At 48.6% G+C, this 8,583-nt stretch overlaps 1 long non-coding RNA gene across 1 annotated transcript; it reads right to left on the bottom strand.

Moving 5' to 3' along the window:
• Positions 1-568: 568 nt before the first annotated feature.
• On the bottom strand, positions 569-1,315 carry LOC123424531. Its single transcript, XR_006621696.1, has 2 exons — positions 780-1,315; positions 569-600 (listed from the first exon to the last, which is right to left on the bottom strand). It is a non-coding gene; the product is annotated as an uncharacterized LOC123424531 (long non-coding RNA).
• Between the last annotated feature and the right edge of the window lie 7,268 nt (positions 1,316-8,583).

Raw genomic sequence — 8,583 nt, 5'->3', positions numbered from 1 at the left:
TTTTTTTTCAGAAAAGATTCTTATTCAACATCATTTGAAGTTGGTAGTTGGTTCAGTTTCAAACTGTGTTTCATATCATCAGCCTATAATTAAATAATTTTAATTGTAGTAACAAATTTTGACAGAAGTTGAAACTTGAAGTTCTTTTTTTGGGGGGACAAAGGTAGCAAGCCGCTGCTGCACTATATTATATGCGAGGAAATTATTACAGAGTATTGGGTCAGGAGTTCATTACCTGGGAAATGAATACACAGGAGCACCTACAAGAATCGATTTAGGGTTCATTACGGCCTCCAGGATAGCAGGCTTGCACCTCTCAGGTCTGCAGATAGCTGCCGCCTGCCATAGACTTGCATGTTCCAGAAGATTCGAACATTGCTGCCGTCTGCACATCTTGCCCTTTGCCTCTCGAGCTACCCATCTTGCTATTCGACTTTAATGTGCACACATTCGGAAGGCCCTACTTCAAGAATCACAAGGGCTAAAAAATTAGAACGCAGGAAATTTACATATGCCAAGTTGATCACCTAAGCATTGGGTTAACACAGTGGTGCTACTTTTCTTTTTCGTCCAAAACGGAACCATCATATCTTGAGTTTCCTATAAACAATAGTAGAATGCATAAGAATTCTACTACTAATTAACAACCCACAAAGTATGACGACGAAGCTTCAGAAACTTAGCAGCTGCAAATTTTAAAACAAACAAACATAAAACACATCGAGTTCCACAATTGTTTTCCTCGAAACGACAATTCATAACACATGCATATATCTCACCTGGAGCAAATACCTGTCTTCATGCCTTCGGAGTATATACCATCTCCATTATCCTAGTGCAAGCGCCTCGCAGTCAGCATCTTTTGTATGTGCAGTCAGCATCTGGAGCCAGGCGCTTGCACTACACCGCCGCACGCGCTTACGTTTCGCGTACGTCCTTCCCACCGGCCGGACGGACCGCCGCCCAGCTCCGGCGGCCGGCGAGCAGCTCTCCGGTCAAAGCTGCAGACGTGCATGCCGCAAACGGCATATGCTTTTCCCCGGCGAGCGAGCGTCACACGTGACCGTATCAGCCTCGTCGTCCACCAATCCCGGGACGTGCGGTCGCCATCAAAACCATGACGTGACGTCGGTATCCCAGCTCAGCTGCCGCTGCTACGCCGGCCGCCACAGCGAGCAGAAGGACACCGGCTGCCCTTTCCATCGCAGTGCCACGGCGCCGCCGCCTCCCGTGATCCCGTCGCCGCCGCCGCCGTGGACATCTCCCACCCGTTATCGTACTTCCTCAGCAGCGACCTGGCCGACTCCACCGCCTCGCCCCCGAACGCCACCTGGTCGAACCCCGCCGCCGTCATGCGGTCCCGCCACCCCTCTCGCCCCACGGCCTCCCTGGCCGCGGCCACCGCGACGGCGGTCCCCGCCTCGGCCTCCATGAGCCGCCTGTCCTCCCCGTCCCTCCCCTTGAACGCCGCGTGCGTCGACTCCAAGAACCGTCACAACAGCTCCAGCCTCGCCGTGAACTCGTCCGCCGCGCTGCCGTTGCCCCCGACGTCGAGCTCTGATAGCACCACCAGCTGCGGCTTGAGGTCTTTGACCCTGCTGTTAGAGCATATATCTCCATATGTGGTTTTGGTAATTGATGACAATTCCTATGGACTAATGGTTGCCTTAAGTTATATTTATAGGATTTGTCCATAGGCACTTCTTGAAGTCCATCTGTTGGGTTCAAGGAGTTTATATGATGACCAAGGTGGTATTCAAGGTATTATCCAAAAAATGGTCATAGAGACACAAGGTTGATCAAGATCTCAGACAAAGAGTAAATCAAGATGATCTACACACAAAGCGTACAAGATGTACCGAGAGGGATCAAGTGATCCCATGGTATTGTAAGCATTGTCCATTACGTGTTTGTGTACTAACCCATGGTCTTCGTGAGAGTTCTATGTGGGGGTTAGGTGTGTTTCCATGGGCTTGCGTCAAAGAGAAGATCTCATACAACCCATGAAGTATGACGTCAAGTTGTGATTGTCATCAAGATTGCGATGTGCAAGTTCAAGTGGATCAGCACGAAGATATGATGCTTGAAGCTTGCCGTCCATTGTGGTGGCAATGGACTTGTGAAGATATGCTGAAGAGTGGCTCACCCATAGTGAGTATGGGGGAGCAATCAACTAGTCTTCATCAAGCCAACGCAATCAAGAAAGGCGGTCCATCTTGAGGAAGTCAAGATCATCATCATCTAGCTCAAGAGGACGAGGTGCAAGGTATAGGTTTGCCCTTGATAGGTTTTCTGGTTAGGATAGATTGCTGTACTATTAAGGGGGGCTCTCAAGTGAGTAGCTTGATCGTATCGTTCGTTGAGAGCTCAAACCATTTGCATCCTTGCATCATACTTCTTGGTTCTTGTTTGGTGTTTCTCTTTGTGAGTTTTAGAGCTTATGGTCATCTTCGTGACAAGCTCGAGTTCATCGAAAACGGAGTCCATATGCATCTACTATGATGTTTTCGATGTTGGAGTTTTTGCCGGTTCTTCATTCATAGAGGACTCACATCTCTATATCATTGGCATTTTCATATCTGCACGGTCTTAAGATTTCCTGTTTGGATAGCTCTTGTCGTCCTGAATCCAACAAGCTTGGGTTTGCTCGATTCGGAGCTCGTATGCGAAAGTTATGGCTGTTTCAGTGGCGAGCGGTAGTACCGCTGGACCTAACGGTAGTACCGCTGGACCTAGCGGTAGTACCGCTAGAGTTGGCGGTAGTACCGCTGGCCCTAGCGGTAGTACCGCTGGCTGGCGGTAGTACCGCCCCTGGTCAGCAGTAGTACCGCTCCAGGAGCTTAGTACCGCCTGCCTAGCGGTTGTTCGTGGACGGACCTTTTTGCGAAGACTTTCTTGGCGGTGGTAGTGCCTTTGCACTACCAGGGGCCCAACGGTAGTACTGCTGGAGTGCCAGCGGTAGTACCGCTGCAGCCAGCGGTAGTACCGCTGGAGTGCCAGCGGTAGTACCGCTGCAGCCAGCGGTAGTACCGCTGGAGCTCGGGCAGAGAGTGGGGGTAACGGTCTGATTCCTTCCCCCACTATATAAAGGGGGTCTTCTTCCCCCTTGGCCTTATCCATTCGTTGAGCTCTTGTTCTACCTCCATTGTTGACATTCTTAGAGCTTGCTTACTCTCAATCCCTCCAATGATTCTTGCTTGTTCTTGAGGGAGAAGAGAGAGGAGATCTAGATCCACATCTCCACCAATCACTTTCTCCTCTATGTGAGGGGAACCCCTTGGATCTTGATCTTGGAGTTCTTTGTGAGCTCCTTGTTCTTCCTCTCATATTTCTCCATAGCTTTCGTTGTTGTGGAGGGATTTGAGTGTGAGGGACTTGACCACTTCGTGTGTTCTTGCCATTGCATTAGTTGCATCGGTTTGAGTTCTCCACGGTGATACGTGGAAGTGAAGTTTGAGAAGCTTATTACCTTTGGTACTTAGTACCCTAGATATTGTTCTTCGCGGATGCTTTAGCGTCCTAGAAGCTTGGTGGTGTCTCGGAGCTCAATCATTGTGGTGTGAAGCTCCGGGCAAGCGTCGGGGTCTCCAATTAGGTTTTGGAGATTGCCCCGAGCAATTTGTACGGGTTCGGTAACGCCCCCAAGGGTTGCCACGTGTACGGGTTCGGTGACCGCACCCAAGGTTTGCCATTTGTACGGGTTCGGTGACCGCCCTCAAGGGTCCCTTAGTGGAATCACGGCATCTTGCATTGTGCGAGGGCATGAGGAGATTACGGTGGCCTTAGTGGCATCTTGGGGAGCATTGTGCCTCCACACCGCTCTAACGGAGATTAGCATCCGCAAGGGTGTGAACTTCGGGATACATCATCGTCTCCCCGTGCCTCGGTTATCTCTTACCCGAACCCTTTACTTATGCACTTTACTTTGTGATAGACATATTGTTTATTGTAATATATCTTGCTATCACTTAGTTGTTTATCTTGCTTAGCATAAGTTGTTGGTGCACATAGGTGAGCCTAGTTGTTTGTAGGTTTTGTGCTTGACATATTAAACGTTAGTTTTATTCCGCATTTGTTCAAGCCTAAACCTTAATTATTTTAAAGCGCCTATTCACCCCCCCCCTCTAGGCGACATCCACGTCCTTTCACCTGCGGATGATGTCCGTCCTCTCCACGGCGGTGACATGGCCCAGCCGGAACTGGAGGCACACCACGAGCGCCTCGTCGGGAGCGGTGCAGAAGCCGTGCGCGGAGTCTAGTGAGGCGGCGCAGCCGATCACGAGGTCCAGCTTAATGGACTTGGCGTACCGGAGGAGGTGCAGAGAGAAGTCGTACCCCGGAGGCGAGGCCGAGAAGGGCACCTGCGGGGTGGCCACGACCGTCAGCCGGACGGATGGCGGCGCCCGTCCGGCGACCATGCGGGTGAGGGACTCCAGCAAGGTCGGCCACTGCACCCCGTGCGAGACGTGCCAGTTGCGAGATGGCGGCGTTCGCCAGCATGTTGGGAAGCGTGAACCACGGGCTGACCTCGTGGAACTTGATGAGGGACGCGCGGAACAGCCGTGGCTCCGCGTTGGCGAACGACGGCATCCGGCACTCGCATGCGGCCGACACCCTCACGGCCGCGGCGGCCGCGGGGCCAACCGCGGCAGGGAGGCGAAGCGAGAGCGCCCGCAGCCCGTACGCGACAAGCCTGTGGTTGGCGTCGCCGGAGAAGGCCGCGATCTCGCCGAGCACGTAGAAGAGGTGCTGCACGCGGGACAGGTTGCGCGCCTCGACGGCGACGGCGCAAGGACCCAGCAGCTGCTCCGCCCACCTCGCATCCCGGTCCGACCCCGCTCCGCCACCCTTCTTGCCGCCTCCCGGCCTGTCCTGTTCGGTTCGGCGGCGCTGGTTACTGCTACCATGACCGGAGCCAGACACCGCCAGGCGGACGGGGAGGGGGAGTTGGACGCGGAGGCGACGGCGAAGGTGCAGGCCAGGGCGACGGGCTCCCGTTAATTCTTCCTAAATTTCCGTACTTGATTGGCTCCTTTTTTTCGTGGAGGTGCAACAGTTTTTCGCTGTAAGAGGAGGTGGAGCACGGTCAGCCTTAGTTAATTTGGTAAATGCACACGGTGGTGGTGCATGGATGGTGAAAGGCCGTTAGATTGTAATTTGTTGTTTAATTGTGTGGTGGTGATTGGTGTTTGTTTTTGTGGGGGTAATAATTATGTGTACGTAGAGAAGTTTTCGCTTGATCTTTTATTAGTAGTATAGATTCTCCTCTAGTAAACAGGGCCTTGGGCCTATCTTTCTTTCTTTTGCATGCTGGCGATTAAGCGGATGTGCGCCAATCCTCCATCAAATCTAGACAGGACACGTACGATTCAGCATTGTCTAAAAAACGTACGGTTCAGAAGGGAACTAATACAATATGTTATTAGACTATAAATAAAAAAGCAGAAAACTACGGGATTTTACTTTTGCTTCCAAAGAAATTCTTGCATAATTTCCCAGGTCAAAATATCTTGCAGAAAAGTCACGCCATCAAAGAAATCTTGTAGACAAGTTTGTTGCTATAGCAAGCTATTTTTTTTTGGAAAACATTTTGTCTGTTTATCATTAATCATGAAAGTACAACAAAAAAATTAAAAAATACATCCATACCTGCAGACTATCCAGTACATTGGTAAACAACCCTATACCTAAAAAAGAAAACTAAGTCTAGTGACAAAGAGCTATGACCAGCTCGGAACAAGGTGCGACGTGGGCACCACGACGATAGCGAAGCAAGGGTCACACGGGCGGTACTCTTGTTTCTGTTGCTTTGTATCAAATACTAATTTATGCATTTTTTAAAGAGGTCGATTCCATGTTCTAAATTGACAACCGGTTATTTCATCAACTTTATTTTAGATGTTGTATATTTTTGGATATCTTACACTGGTCTTAGTATGTATGTAGAGGTGAGTATGACTGTTCGATATTAAGGTCTCGTCATACAAAAATAATTTCCCATCCACCAACGTGTGTGATTGCAAAATCATTGTATGGTAAAAAAATATTTGCCTTGATATCGTGTGCAATCATCCCCTCTCCAGATGCTTGCAACGTACACTTGATCTTTTATGTGTCCTAGCCGGAGATGCGCTATCATTAACTCCCCATGCAGGCACAATAAGAGAATATCACACCATGGCCACCAACAAGTGTGTGATGATACAACTTTAGAGAAGCTATGTCTTATTATCCATATATCGATTCTATCAGTAGTGACCTTGTATATAAAGATAGTAAAAAAATTCTAAGGGCCCCGTTGTAAGTTTCGCCCCGGGCCCCGAAAATCTCAGGACCGGCCCTGCCAACATGAGTGACTGCGGCAGAAGCAGAAGTTATACCATTGAATTCGTATTCGAAAGAAGTTTTCAATAGTATATTTTTTGTTCTTGCCGCAATCGCCTACATTGCTTAAATTCATAGTGAAAATTAAATCAAAAAAATGCGGCACACTACATTATGAAATGAAGGGAGTACAATTCTAACCACATTCATCGCGGAATACATCCCGGATGATGCAACATAGGGCGCATTTGGTTGCTTGGTAAAAAGTAGGTTGGCTTATATGGAAGTTTTTCTTTTGAGAACTTGTATGAAAGTTTTTTTCGAGAATTTTTATGAAAATTGATAAAAGTAGGTAGAAGTGAATCTTCCACTTTTTCGACCGTTTGGCACTCCCTTCGTTTCATTAGTGTCTAGTGTAAAATATGCTATTATATCATGTAACGGAGGGAGTAATATACATGGCTTCAACTTCTGATGATGCTTCATGAACCTCAAAATCTTTCTCACATCACATACAACACGAGCTTTTAGGACCCATTTGGTTGCTTGCATATGATCCAACTAGACTCGTAAAAAGAAAGTGGGTTGATTAATTGCCCGCATACACTATTCAGCCTGCATAGTGTGAACTTTAAAGCACCCTCAAGCTTGACTCAAGAGCTACGTCTGAATCGATAGTTTCTCTAGACCTAGACTCGAGTGATGCACATCGAGCGCATATGGGTGGGACTCTTTGCAGGAGAGGAGAGGGATGCTATCTGTGTGAGTGCTTCTTTTTCTATCTCTATTAAGCTCCTGCCTAATTTCCTTTCTTCCTTCTCCCCTCTAATCTGCACATCGGTGCTTCGGTTTGAGATAAGCTCTATACGAAAAAGATGTGCATCATCCTTATGGTTCTATTTTTGTGATAAGTTTCCTTTCTTCCTTCTCCCCTCTAATCTGCACATCGGTGCTTCGGTTTGAGATAAGCTCTATACGAAAAAGATGTGCATCATCCTTATGGTTCTATTTTTGTGATAAGTTTGTAGTTTCGTTGACCGTAAATGCTTAATTTTATATTCACGTTTGAAGCTATTTTTGGATGAATTTATCAAATTCGTCGCATATGGTCGACCGTTTGAGATCAGTAACCCTACATATACGGGCACTTTTTACAGAAGATTACGGAGGTGGTGATTTGGAGACATGCTATTAGTTCGGGATGCCTCCCCGTCTGAAAATAGGAGGGCGAGAGATTATTGACGAATCACAAGTTGTCTTGTCCGTAACAACCCCGTAAAGCTTTGTACCTCTAGGATTATTGGTTTGAGATTTTCTTTGACCGTCACCTTCATCATGCAGTTTCACATGACATTCATGTTGCAAGTTTTTTGTTTCGACAATTCTAGTGCACTAACATCACAATTACGTGTATATTGTATTTCTTCTCCTCTGTTTCTCCTCTGTCTCACAACACATATTCGTTCATTTCGAAGCTCACGTCATTTCTCTTGACCGCATCATGTTATTACACTGGAATCGTCTTTGGCGTCATTTATCTTGGCCTCCTTTCTCTCGTCCCGCTACATTGACATTACCATGGCGCGAGCACTACATTTTTCCTCCTCTGTCCACTGTCTTCGTGCAGGCTATTTCTGCGACGGCGAAGCTAGCAACTAGTTCGCCGCGTCGCCGACGAGGTCGTTTGCGCATGACACTGTGCTCGTCGTGTTGGAGATGGCACCACGACCACCTTCCACCTTAGTTGCCATGGTCTGACACGCATTGCATTTTTGCTCCCCCGTCCTCTGCCTCGGCGCTCCTCCGCACGAGCTTTCTTTGCGGCGACAACGCTAGCAACTAGTTTGTCGCGGCGTTGGCAAGAACGCTCGCACGAGACTCCTTGATCATCGTGTCGGACGTGGCGCCGTCACCGTCCACCGCATTCGCCATGGTCCGACACGCATTGCATTTCTGCCCCCCATCCTCTGCCTCAGCGCTCCTCCGCATGGGCTTTCTCTGTGTGGACGACGCTAGCAACTAGTTCGTCGCGGCGTCGGTAAGAACACTCACCCAAGACTATGCTCATCGTGTCAGACGCGGCGTTGCGGTTACCGCCCACCACAGTCGTGAGACACAATATGTGTGCTAAGTGTAAGTGTTAGCTCTTAATCATATCTCACGTATACAACCAAACACCGTGTAGATGAGTGAGCCCAGCCAATGCAGACAACCGAACGCTATGCCAAAATTGATCCCCTAATGCAAGAGAGATACGCA

This window comes from Hordeum vulgare, chromosome 2H (genome assembly GCF_904849725.1).
Source record: "Hordeum vulgare subsp. vulgare chromosome 2H, MorexV3_pseudomolecules_assembly, whole genome shotgun sequence".
Taxonomy (NCBI): Eukaryota; Viridiplantae; Streptophyta; class Magnoliopsida; order Poales; family Poaceae; genus Hordeum; species Hordeum vulgare.
This window is presented reverse-complemented; position numbering and strand designations above follow the sequence as displayed.